An 11,851-nucleotide genomic window follows, 5' to 3' on the forward strand; every position below is an offset into this window, starting at 1 on the left:
TGTACCCCTGCCTCCAGTTTTTATTCAGTTCAAGAAGGTTGGGCGACATGGTTGGGCTGAAGCTAGTGCAAGAGATGCTGCAAAATCACAGCGGCAGCAAGGCAGTCGCAGCTGATTCAGTGCTGTTTCAAACTGGCAGTGAGGTGGACTCGAGGATGTCATCTTGCGACCAGCCAAGGTTAAATTGTCATTCCTCCCTGGAGAATGGAACTGATAATACCCAATTACAGTCTCCGATGACCCAAGGTAAAGAGGACCAGTGGATGCAGGGAGGTGGGATGGCATTCAGGAGGACCATGTGGGGCTGGAAGAAGCAAGGTGCAATGCAGGAGGGACCAAGGTGTTGCATCCTGGGATGGGGTGAAGCCCCAGCACAGCCAGGCAAATGCCACGCTCCCAGTTGGATGCTGCACTTCGGGAGCAACAGAGATGCCCGGAGAGGCTTCAGAGGTGAGCAGTGAAAATGATGAAAGACCTGGAAAATACAGCTTATGAGGAACAGAGGAATGACCTGGGGTTGCTGGGCTTAAAAAAGGAGGAGGTGTTTGTAGAGGAATTGCAGAGGAATGAAGGCAGGTTAATTAGCATTGATAATATACAGCTGTGGGCTGGCTTCAGGGGTGGTGGGTTGGCTGACGTGGATAATGTGCAGCTGTGGCTGGTTCCTGCTAGTAGTTAAATAGCTCTAAGGGGTATGGAAGAGGAGCACTGGATGAAGAGAGACCTGGAAGAAGCAGAGGGAGGAGAGAGAGTGCCCTGGATGTGGGAGAGACAAGGAGAGGCCCTGGGAGAAGCAGAGGGAAGGGGGCTGGATGAGGAGAGGCTGGCTGGAAGAGGAGCCTGAAGAAGGAAGAATCCAGACACAGCAGTGGCAAGGATAGGGTGGACTGGCCTGAAGAGGATGAAGCAACAGCATGGACAGTAGATGAACTTCTGAAACCTTGTGGGGGATTGGTGGCTGTGCTGGGGCAAGGTGTGGGAACTACTTATTGAAGTTAACCTGGTATGGGGTGGTAAAAGCCAGCTAGTTTTGCTAGTGCTGCAACAGGTGCTGGGGAGGAAGAGATTATAACCACTTTCAAGTATGTTAAAGGTGGTCACAAAAGGGAAGAGGACTTGCTCTCTGTATTCATCCTGCATAGGACAGAAGCAAATGGGTTTAGTGTGCAGCAAAGAGCTTCAGTTCAAACCTGAAGCAAGCCTTCCTTGATGGTAAGGCCCAGGAGACATGAGGACAGGCTGCTGGGATGAGCCACAGGAGCTGCAGGGACCCAGGGGATCTTCTCTAGGGGCAGAGGGATGGTCCACATGACCCACTGAAATCTGTTCCTGCTTTTTTTTATATATATTGCCATGAAAGAATCCTATGCATTTCATTAGGATACCTCCTGGAATAAAGCTTCCTCTGTGGGCTTGTTTCTCTGCCACAGCTCACCTGTGTGATCCTTTGCTCCGGTGTGAAGTGGGTGTGAAATGCTGCTGCTGGGATGTGTCGCTGTCGTACACCTCCGCTCCAAAGTGAAAATAACTCCCCGGGCTGTGAGCCGGGGGGGGGACGGGCCCATGGTAAGCGATGGGCTCTGATTGATGAATTTTCACAGCAGGTGAGAGCAGCAGGAGGTACGCACATTGCAGACTTCATGTGCAGATAGCAGCACTCAGGAAGACAAATTGAGTCAATACCCCAAGATGTGGCTGCTGGGTCTGACACCAGCCCCCGTCATTACCCAGTGGCGGACAAATCCCTGCCCTCATCCCGGGAGTGGGGCTCAGGGACAGTGCTCGCCCTGGCTATCCCTGCCAGGATGGAGGGGGTGACACTGCTTTCGTGGCTGGCTCCCAATTTTCCTTATTACCTGCTCTAAGCTCCTTTCAAAGATAAGTGGTTCTTGTGCAAAGCTGCTAATTTAGTCCCAGCAAACAAGAAAATAAGTCTGGATGCAAAAGGCTGGTGGGGATTTTGACAAGATGCATGTAGAGGTTGGGTGACTAGTCTTAATTAGGCCATCTTTGTTTACATTTGATGTTTATCAGCTAATTGGCATGGCAAGGTGTGAGTCACACAGCTTCCCTCTGGCATGAAATCAGTTTGCAGGAGAAAAACTGGGAGAACAAATGATCCCAATTATAAGAAAACCCACTGTGCTAATTACCGTCCCATGGAGGACAGAGCCTCCCACCCGTGTCCTTGTGCAGCCGCCTGCCCCGCTGCCTCCCGTGCACAGCCCTGGTGCTGTAATGCTCCTCCTGCCTGTGCACCCAGCCCCTTGCTCTGCCTGGGGACCCACCATGTCCCTGCACTGTCACCACAGGAGCAAAGGTGATGCTTTGCCAGCTGCTCATTTGGTGCCCCGCAGCACTTCTCAGGGGCTGAGGCTGCTGCCTATGCTGCTGCCCTTTTTGTTTTCCTTCCTTTTTTAAGCTTGGTGAGGACCATGGCGCAGTGGCAGCTTGTAGGGAGAGTCTTGTGCTCCCAGCATCGCAATGCCCATCAGATGAAAGCCTGGATGTTTGCTACAGTGGAGCTGGACAGGAACCTCACTCTTTAGGCTAATTAAAACCAACATTCACACCTTGCCTTGACTCTTTCCTCCCTTCCACCTTCTAAAAATACTTTTAGACCATCAGTAAGCTGGCTGGTTTCCTGCTCTATCCTCCTTCTACTGCCCTGGCACTTGACTTTGATGCATGTGCTCACACATACTTCATCTATGTATGTACGTACATAGGTATGTACTGTAAATCTCCATCTTTCTCCTGCTGTCACCCTCTCTCAATCCTTTGGGGAGGTGTGTTGCCCCTATACCCTTTCAGGCCTTTCCTCTATACACTAAGGGTCCAGTGCGCAGGAATGTTTCTTGGCTGCCCTTGAGTTGAATGATGATGCTGGAGGTTTGGAAAAGCCACAAAGCTCAATGCTCTCTGTCTCCCTGTGTCTCTCTTGTCTTCCCTTCTTAGTAGGGGTAACAGATGGCTGAGGCTTTCACCAACAGTCCCGAACACATTGTCACTCCCAACTGAAAGTGAAATATTCAGTGGCATTTAAATTAAATAGACTCTAATGCTTCAGTAATATTAATTACGGTTTCATTCATCCCTGGCCTAATAAATCAACACATAAAGATAGGATGATCCTGTGGCTGGCAGCAAAGCAGGGCTATTCTGCCCTTTGTAAGGTTATGCACACAAAGCCCCCATTCTTACAGGGACATGATGGCCCCTGCAAACATCTGTGCTCAGCACCACTTGAGGAGAAGCCAAAGTGGTAACATTTAAACTTTTCTTGTCCAATTTGTCCACGCAACAGGGCTCAATTCAACAAGAACTTGCAAGTTAAAATTATAAAACCCATGTTAAGTGGGTGAAAACTTTTCAGAAGTTTGGCTGGGGGGCCCAGATTTATTCTGGCAGTGCCGGCTGAAGCCAAGGGCAGGGCGTCCATTCTCGCCGCTGAATTTGTTACCCCAGCTTCAACCTTTAAAAGAGGGGGCTGGGGGCGGAGAAGGCTTGAAGGGTTTGAAAACCTCATGGCACTAAGCTAAATTTCAGGATTTGGGGAGGCCCTGGGCAACAATTTTTCACACAATTTTTTTGTGTGAATACCACAGGGGAAATAGGCTCTGTACTTCACCAACAACAGGTTTTTTTCCCCTCACCGCTATACATATGTAAAAGGAGGCTAATAAAACGGTTGAAGAAAAGATCGCTGCTAGTAAATCTTCTGGAGACAAAACCCTCCACTTGTGATGCTTCAAAGCTGCCCAGAGCTACCAGTTTACCCCAAAAGTCCCAACTCAGGGCTGCTGATTGGAAAATAAAAAGCCCTGTGCATAAAAACTTCACTCCAATTGTTACGCAGTGAATGAGACGTTTACATACAGCAGCTTTACTTGACCAAATGACTCGCAAGTATACAAATGAAAAGCTTGTTGCCTATACAGTTTAGCTCCTTTGGAAAGGTCCAGCTAGAGTGGGTTTATAATGAAAATAAATATATTATAATGACAGAGCAGCGCCATAGCTTGTAAGTGCATCGCAGAAAGCTGGACCGATTGAAAGCACTAAAATGAAATGGGGAAAAAAAAGCCACTGGAGCTGCTTGACGAAGCATTGGGAAGGTTTAATTCGGCAGTGGTCCTTCTGGGAGGCAGTGGAGAGGAGCAGCCTGCCCTGCGGCAGCACAGCCCCTCTCTGGCTGTGTTTTGGCTCAGTGGCCCAGCGGTGATGCCTGTGCTGCAGACGGCAGCTCGGTGCAGCGGGTCCCCAGCTTGCTACAAAGAAGGCAGCGTGGCAACCGGCAGTGATCTTGAAGCAGCCCGAAAGGAGTGGTGCCGAGCCTGTTTCTGCAGGTAGCACGCATGGGAGTGCAGCGGCTCCCAGCCCTCTGCGGAGCCATCGCCTTTGGGAACTCGCAACCTGAGTGAGGCCGGTCTGTGCCAACAAGTTGCCCTGTAGATAAGTGCTTAAGAAAGGGATTTTCAGAGCCAATCCCTTAAGCAGAAAACTATTTAAACTACCCTGGGAGTAAATGCTTAGGAGCTTACCCTAAATTCAGCCAGGTGGAAGCCTCCACTAATCCTGCTACACTGCATCGTGCCTCTTCTAGTTCGTGCCGAGCCAGTAACACCCACGCCATGCGGTACAGGTGTTCCTGGCCAGGTGCCTCACTGATGATGTCTGCCACTATCAGTCTGGGGTTATCCCACTTAAACCCCATTAACTGCTCGGATAACTCATTTGCTTTCCCTGTCACTAATGCCTATCAGTTTGAGACCATTTCTTTTTTTTATGCTTTCTTTAGCTGTCCCAGGAATCACAGTATCTTATGAAGGCACTTTCTGACAACACTGCTTAGCTGTAGCCTATGCCCAGCCCATCTGCTGGGGGACCCACAGAGTCAGACTCATCTAGTTTAGGACTATGCGCCCAGGTCACTGAGGAGCTGACACCAGGCTGCCCATCGGCTGGGCTGTGCCTGCAGTGCTCTGGCAGCCCTCCTTGCAATTTTGACACGTCAGTGATGCCCACCTGGAAGGTGGAGACACTGATGTGCTTGCTCAGGGATGTTTTCTCCCTATTTTTTAACATAACAAAAAAATCAGTGTCTCCTGGCTGGGATTTGGAGTAGGCACTGGCCCCTTGCCACTCTCCATTTGTGTTACTGAGCGCAGGTTATGAAGCACATGACAGGGATTGATATGTAGCGGTCTCCAGGGGTGGGTTTTGGCAGAAGCTATCTGTGGGACGGTGTGGGGCTCACAGGGGCTGAGCATGGTGATGGGATGTGCCAGCCACCCCATGTTCACCTTCCCAAAGCAGTGCCCACAGAGCCCAGCCTGACTGCCCAAGCAGGGATGAGTTCTCACCAGTGAACACTCTCCCCATGCAAGAGCAAGTGTAGAGCCCCTGAAAGGACCTCTTGAAACAGGAAGGAGAGCCCAGCCTTCCTCCCCACCGCTTTTGCTCTCCCTCTGGATTTAGGCCTGGCATCTAATGCAGCATAGCCAGGTGTCCCCTGGGTTTGAGGCACAGGTCTGGGTGGGATGCAGAAGGCTCTTTTCCATGAGGAGGAAGCTTGCCATCAAAGAGTTGACTGTGGACCACTGATGGTCCCTTCTGTCCCTGCCGTGGCTCCAGGGGAGAGCATTCCCAGTGGTGAGGCCAGCCCAGAGTGAGAGGCAGCACGGGGCAAGGCAGAGCAAGGGCAGGGCTGCAGGCAAGCAGCCAGAGCCCCCGTAACTGGGCAGAAAGATGGGAAGGGGCTGTGCCGCAGGGGACTGGGGGGTCCAGGGAAGCTTGCTGGGGAGCAGCAGCTGCTGCTACACCCCAGGGCACGGCTTATCCTCTGCTGGCTGTGATTTCTGCAGCCTCCACCAGACTGCCTCTCCAGGAAACTGCCCGTGTTGTCTGTGCCTGAAGCTGGCCCTGGGAGCTGGGCTGGCGGGGAGCTGCTCATCCTGCACACTCCAGCTGGCTCCGAGGCCACCGCAGCAGCTGAATGAGGAGGACACACTCCTCTGCATGTCCTAGTTCCCATCAGCTGGCCGGGGCAGACCGTACGCCCGTTAAAAACAGACAAGGAGAGCACGTGTTGCTCCAGCCTGTCCTTACTCAAGCTTTTGATTCAGGATCATGAGGAAAAAAACTGGGCCAGGAGTTGCACGAGACCCATGGCGTACTCTTGGGGTGGCGATGGCTGAGTGCCCGTCCCTGTGCTGGCACCACAGAGGAGCTGGTGCCAGCCTCGGCCAGGCAACATGTGCAGCCAGGGGCTGGCAGGCTGCAAAGGTGAACACAAGACACTGTATAGGTTCTGAAGGCAAAAATGCATCCAAGGGGAACTTCTTTTGGCTTCATTCAAAACACTCCACAGAAATCTTAAATGAGACTCCTTTGACTCCTAGTTTGGAAAAAATATTTAAAGTATCAGGACTCAAAAATTAGTGTGTGTTCATGCAAATCAACATTTTGTCCTGTTCCTTTCTGGAAGAGGGTTCACCTTGGGTTTGCGGGACTTGAAACTGCTCTTTACCACTGCACTACTGTCCCAGTGAAGGGGCTCCTGTCTTCAAGGCAAGACCACTCCCATGCACTGGTAGCTGTACCAGTAACCAGCGGATGGGTCTTCTGCCTAGGTCACGTATAAATACTTAACAAAACCATAATTCCTTCATTTAGGCTACATTTCATTCTGAAATACATCTCCGTGGCCTGGTCTGCAGAGAAGGAATTAGTCTTTGAGGAGACTGGCCTGGAAGGTACCTCCTCCTCCATGTATTCATGAACTACAGGAAACATTTGAATGAATCAAGTTGCTAAATCTTAGACCAAAGTTAGTGAAGTCCCCTGGTTTCAATCAAGGAAACATTGCTCACTGTGGACGAGAAGGAAAACAGAAAGGCAGATGTGTTCCAGTAATACAGAAAGCATACACACCAGCCTGCATTTTGGGGGCACAAGCAATTGACAACTATACCCAAAAGTACAACATACTGTGTTGAACCATGACTGTTTCCGTGCTCAGACATAAACCTTTTGCAACCTGTTATGGGCTAACAAAAGAATAAGTTGAAAAGCAGTTTTTATATGGCAGAGATTAGCAGAGAACGTTTAGCTGAATTTATCTCGAGATATAATTTGCTAACATCTTTTTCTTCCTTGCTCAAATCATTCTCTGGTAGTTATTTTTAGTAATGACATATATGTTTCCTAGTAAGGCACTTTGCATTTAATAGTAATAAGAAATAACATTATCTACTTTTTATGATTGAAGATTATGGAGTCTATTCTAATAGCTTCAGTTGTCAACACAAGGTCCTCTGGTACTATGTTTCTTAGCTTCCCTGTTGTAAAAGAACATGTCTATGTAGATATTATTAATTTATCATTGCACAAAACAAAGTTTATGAACACTTAATATTTAATGTGCTGTGAATTTAATAATAAAAAATTAAGACTCTACCTTACATAATTTTTTAACTACCTGATTTTTATTCTTCTCATTAGCTCTTTATGGCTCTATTCTGAGATTTTAAACCCCTGACTTGGGTTTAAGCATTTAATTGTGTATACTGAAATGTAAATACTTAATATCTAGCCCAGCTGAATACAAGGACAACACCGTGATGGTATTAAGCACCACAACATTCCTACCATATGTTGACATAGGGATATAAATATAAAGCTGTACTGAAGTCAGTTGAGCCACCTCAAGTTACATGACCCGAAGACCTGAGTCTTCTCGCTTAGTAGCCACACCAGATAGGTGTGCTTGCTGTTCTTTCCAAAACTTCTGATGCTTTTTGCATTGACACTTCGCCCAGCAAGCGGCTAGGCACCCGTTACAGCTTCTCCAAGGGCCTATGCTACTTCTGTCTGTCTGAGTAGTTCCTTGCATAAGCATGATTAAAAAAAAATAGTTTTTTACTGCAAAAGATTAATGGATCTGATTTGCTATTCTGGCTTCAGCTTTCCTCAGCACAACCTGACAGATCTTGTTCTCAGGAATCACTCCCTAAGTGCCCAGAATAAACAAAGTAGGTCGGGGTCTTAAACCAGGGAAATTGGCTTTTGATGCCAGTGGCATTATGCAGCCCAGCCCCAGCTGAGGATCTGGCTCTGTTATGTCTCGACAGACATATGCTTATGGTATATGATTTTGTTCCTCCAGCGTGATTCATTCTAGATTTCAAGTACTGAATGTGAGTCATACTCATTTATTTCTTTACATCTGTATTATCTAGCCTAGCTGTTGAGGGTTTAGTCAGAAGAATAATTAATGTTTGGTTGATAATCTGAATCCCAACAGCTCATCCCAGACAACGTTTCTTGACAGCAAATCCTGCACCGCAGAGATTAAGAGACAAATTTGCAAATGTCAGAAGGCAAGAACTGAATGCAGAAATGCAGGCCACCTCCACCACCCTGCTGCTCTGCCCGTAACATCCACATCACACCATCACCGAGCCACAGCCCCGTCTGACGTGATGGCATACAGCGATCCTGTATTTAGGAATGCAGATCACCAGGCGTGCGTTTAACTGGACATGCAATTATCTGACTTGCACACCCAACACGTGTGTGCCTCTTGGGGTTTGCACATCCTGCAATCCAAAGTAGCTGAGCTTTAAAGTGGCTGCAACAAAAATAGAGAAGAAGCCTTCATTTTGTTAAAAATCTGGCACCGGTTTCACTTTTTTTCTAAATGAGACAGAAGGCAAATGTTCTCCAACAAAAGATAAACAATGACAATCAGAGCTGGAATATTAATATGCCTGAGTATGGGAAACAAGCTGGATGAGCCAGAAAGGAAAGCAAACAATGGAGCTTGTGCCTTGCTGGGCAATTATTCCAAGCGGAGAGCCATTGTCAGGGGCGCTCCTGCGGAGGGAAGCACGCATGGGGAGAGGAAAGAAGTGGCACCATCCATAGAAAGGCAATTTAGAAAACCTAGGAAAGGATTCGGAGTAGAAAAAGCAGGTTGTTGAGAATGGAGAAAATAAAGAAAAGCCAGAGACTGATGACCATTGCACACCAACAGGCCCCCTTTAGAGGTAAGGACAGGAGGAAGACTCAGAATTGCCATTGACAGGGTAATGTAATAGCCTGGCCAGTGAATGCCAGAAGGTGAAGTTCAGCTCCCTTTTTGCTTCAACTGCCTTTCCTAGTGGGACAGCATCCCCTGGGCAGCTACGCTGCCTCTTCCTGTAGGGAGGAGGAGGAGGAGGGGGAGGAAGCCTTTGTGAGCTTGACCTTACAGGAACGTGCACAGTATCCACAGGTATTTTACTCAGGAGGAAACCAAGAGTTTATATGCCTCTATTTTATGAGATGAGGCTTCACAGAGTGCGCTGGTACTCCCCTGAACTCCAAAAGATGCTCATCATTTTACCACTACAAGAAGATGAGGCAGTGCTCATTGTCTAAGGGAGAAATTTGGCCTTAATGGCCAAAGTATCCCAATAGGTCATTTCATAGTACTAAAACTGTGATCACTGGAGAAAATGTATATGTACAGTAATGTCTAGCTACGTCACTGGAAATGCCAGGTGTGAATAGCTTCCAGAAGCTCACCACAGCATCCCCTGGCCCACCCACTTCTGCCAGACCCAGGGTACCTTACTCCTCCTGAGATTTAACAGCAGAAGATGATTTCAGGGAATGAATGGCAGGCGTGATGCTAGGAAGACAACCATCATCACCTGATATATCACAAATCATCTGCCACCATATCACACTACAGGTCCTCTCTTCCACTCACCGTTGCTCTGAGATGCTCATGTCCAGCCTCTCCAGGAGAGCATCCTCAGAGGTCAGAGCTGGTGTGAAAAGGGAGTTGTCTCTCATAGCCTGCATGCTGCAAAAGAAAATTACTCAGTTCCTCCTCTCTCCTCTCTGAGCAACAGGACAATCCCTCACACAACTTGTCACTGACCTGGTTGTTACAGGTGACATTCAGCGCAACACTTAGGGGACGGAGCTGCAAAATGCCACCAAATACAAACCTCTAAGATAGTAAACAGCCTCCACCAAATACGAATGGTGGTACCTTGGCTTTTTAAAAAGGAGTATCACTTGAAAGTAACAGGGTTCTTTTTCTTTTTCTTTTCTTTTCCCCCCACTCCTGCCATTCTTGAAGTCTATTTCTGTTGCAGTCAATGATTGCGCTGCCTGAAACATGGAGTGACGTTTGGCTCCAGAGCCTTCCCCACCCACCAAGGCTCAGACTGTGCTTTATCAGCCAGGCTGGTTGGCTCTGGCTGTGGGTAACTAGCCCTCAAATCCAGGTTTGCCTTGCTCGGTGCTTTACTGCTTCATAGCCCTCTGCAGACAAGTTAGTATGTAACCCCTCTCCTAGACAATGAACATTGTATTGCATACACAAAAAACTCACACAAAACTGTAACATAAGGATATGTAACCGTAACATAAGGACAAAGGGACTAAGGACTGAATGCCAAGTGTCCTAGACAAGTGACCGTTCCTTGAAGCTCTCATGATTAAAGTGCTGCCATACGAAATTTTGGAATACATGTGTGTAACTGTTTCCTGCAAGTGTCTTTTTAAACTCAAGCTGGATCCTTTAATTGCAAGGCTGGTGAAAGCTGCTTTGTAATTTCCAGAGGGTTTGTGTAATGCATGTACATATTTAGTGAGAGGTAATGAACCCTTCTTCACCTCCCATCCAATGAAGCATTAGCACCACCAGTTGGTCATCAAGCCTGAATAACACCCAGTCCCAACTGCAATAATAGTGCAAGAGCTTTGTTCAGGTTCTCAAGAGCAACACGTTGTGTCATCCAGATGTATCGTTCAGTTGGCCTGAAGCTGAGGCAAGTCATGTTAAAATTGCATAGGTGCTTTTTTTTTTTTCCCCTGGGTTTGTTGATTGTACCTGATCTGTTCCAGCTTGAAATTTAAACCACGCTAATTAGGGAATCAGAAAACTGTAATGAGGAGCTCAGCTAAATCCCAGATCTTTCAACACAGTCACATTTCTCAGTTTACTGGTGAAAGACTGAAGAGGATCCAGAGAAAACACTATTAGTGTTTTGGACTTCTTGAGCATCCCAATCCAAAGATGTACTAATCCTCAGGGGGAAGCGAGGCACACTTGGGTGCTGATTTTTCAGTTCTTAGGTCAGGAAATTGGCTTGCCAAGCTGCTTCTGCATGGCACACGGCTAGATTGCCATGGGCGAGCACGAAGTCTTGATTCACACACACATATGCAGTGATGCTCGTGCCTTCGAAGACAGGTGTGTGCCCCTGGTTATTTGAAGAGCATATCTACTCTTCTTTGCTATTTCAGTTTGCATAAACTGCAAATATTTTCCCTTTTCCTGGCTCTCTGCCTTCCTCTTCCCCTGTGTTTGCTCATGAAGAGGTGTACAGGCATTTCACAGCACTCACAGAGATTGCAGGTTTCATTCTTAATTGCACTAAGGCTGGCATCGCCCAGGGATTGAGCAGGGACACCGACCGTTCTACCTGCTTTACAGGTCTTTTCTATCGTGAGTGACCTAAGAAAGTCTCAGTGTAGAAAGGAATCAAGATGACCATGTCTTGGAGTTTCAACCACCACTTCACAACTGGCTGAGATGGAGAAAGGGTTGTAACCAAGACCGAACTCTTCAAGGAATGCAGAATCCCTGGCAGAGGGACAGTTTGCCAGTTACATGCATACAAAGGAGGTAAACAATACAATCTGCTCCCTTACAGAAACGTTAACCGGTACAAACAGTAAAGTGGTTATAGTCACCTTCCCACTCCCCCCTCCCCCCCCCCCCCCCAGTTGGAACAGCCATACTTGACCCGTGGCACCAGTTTGATTAGTACATGTTGGTGCTTTA

This window comes from Falco cherrug, chromosome 10 (genome assembly GCF_023634085.1).
Source record: "Falco cherrug isolate bFalChe1 chromosome 10, bFalChe1.pri, whole genome shotgun sequence".
NCBI classification, from domain to species: Eukaryota; Metazoa; Chordata; class Aves; order Falconiformes; family Falconidae; genus Falco; species Falco cherrug.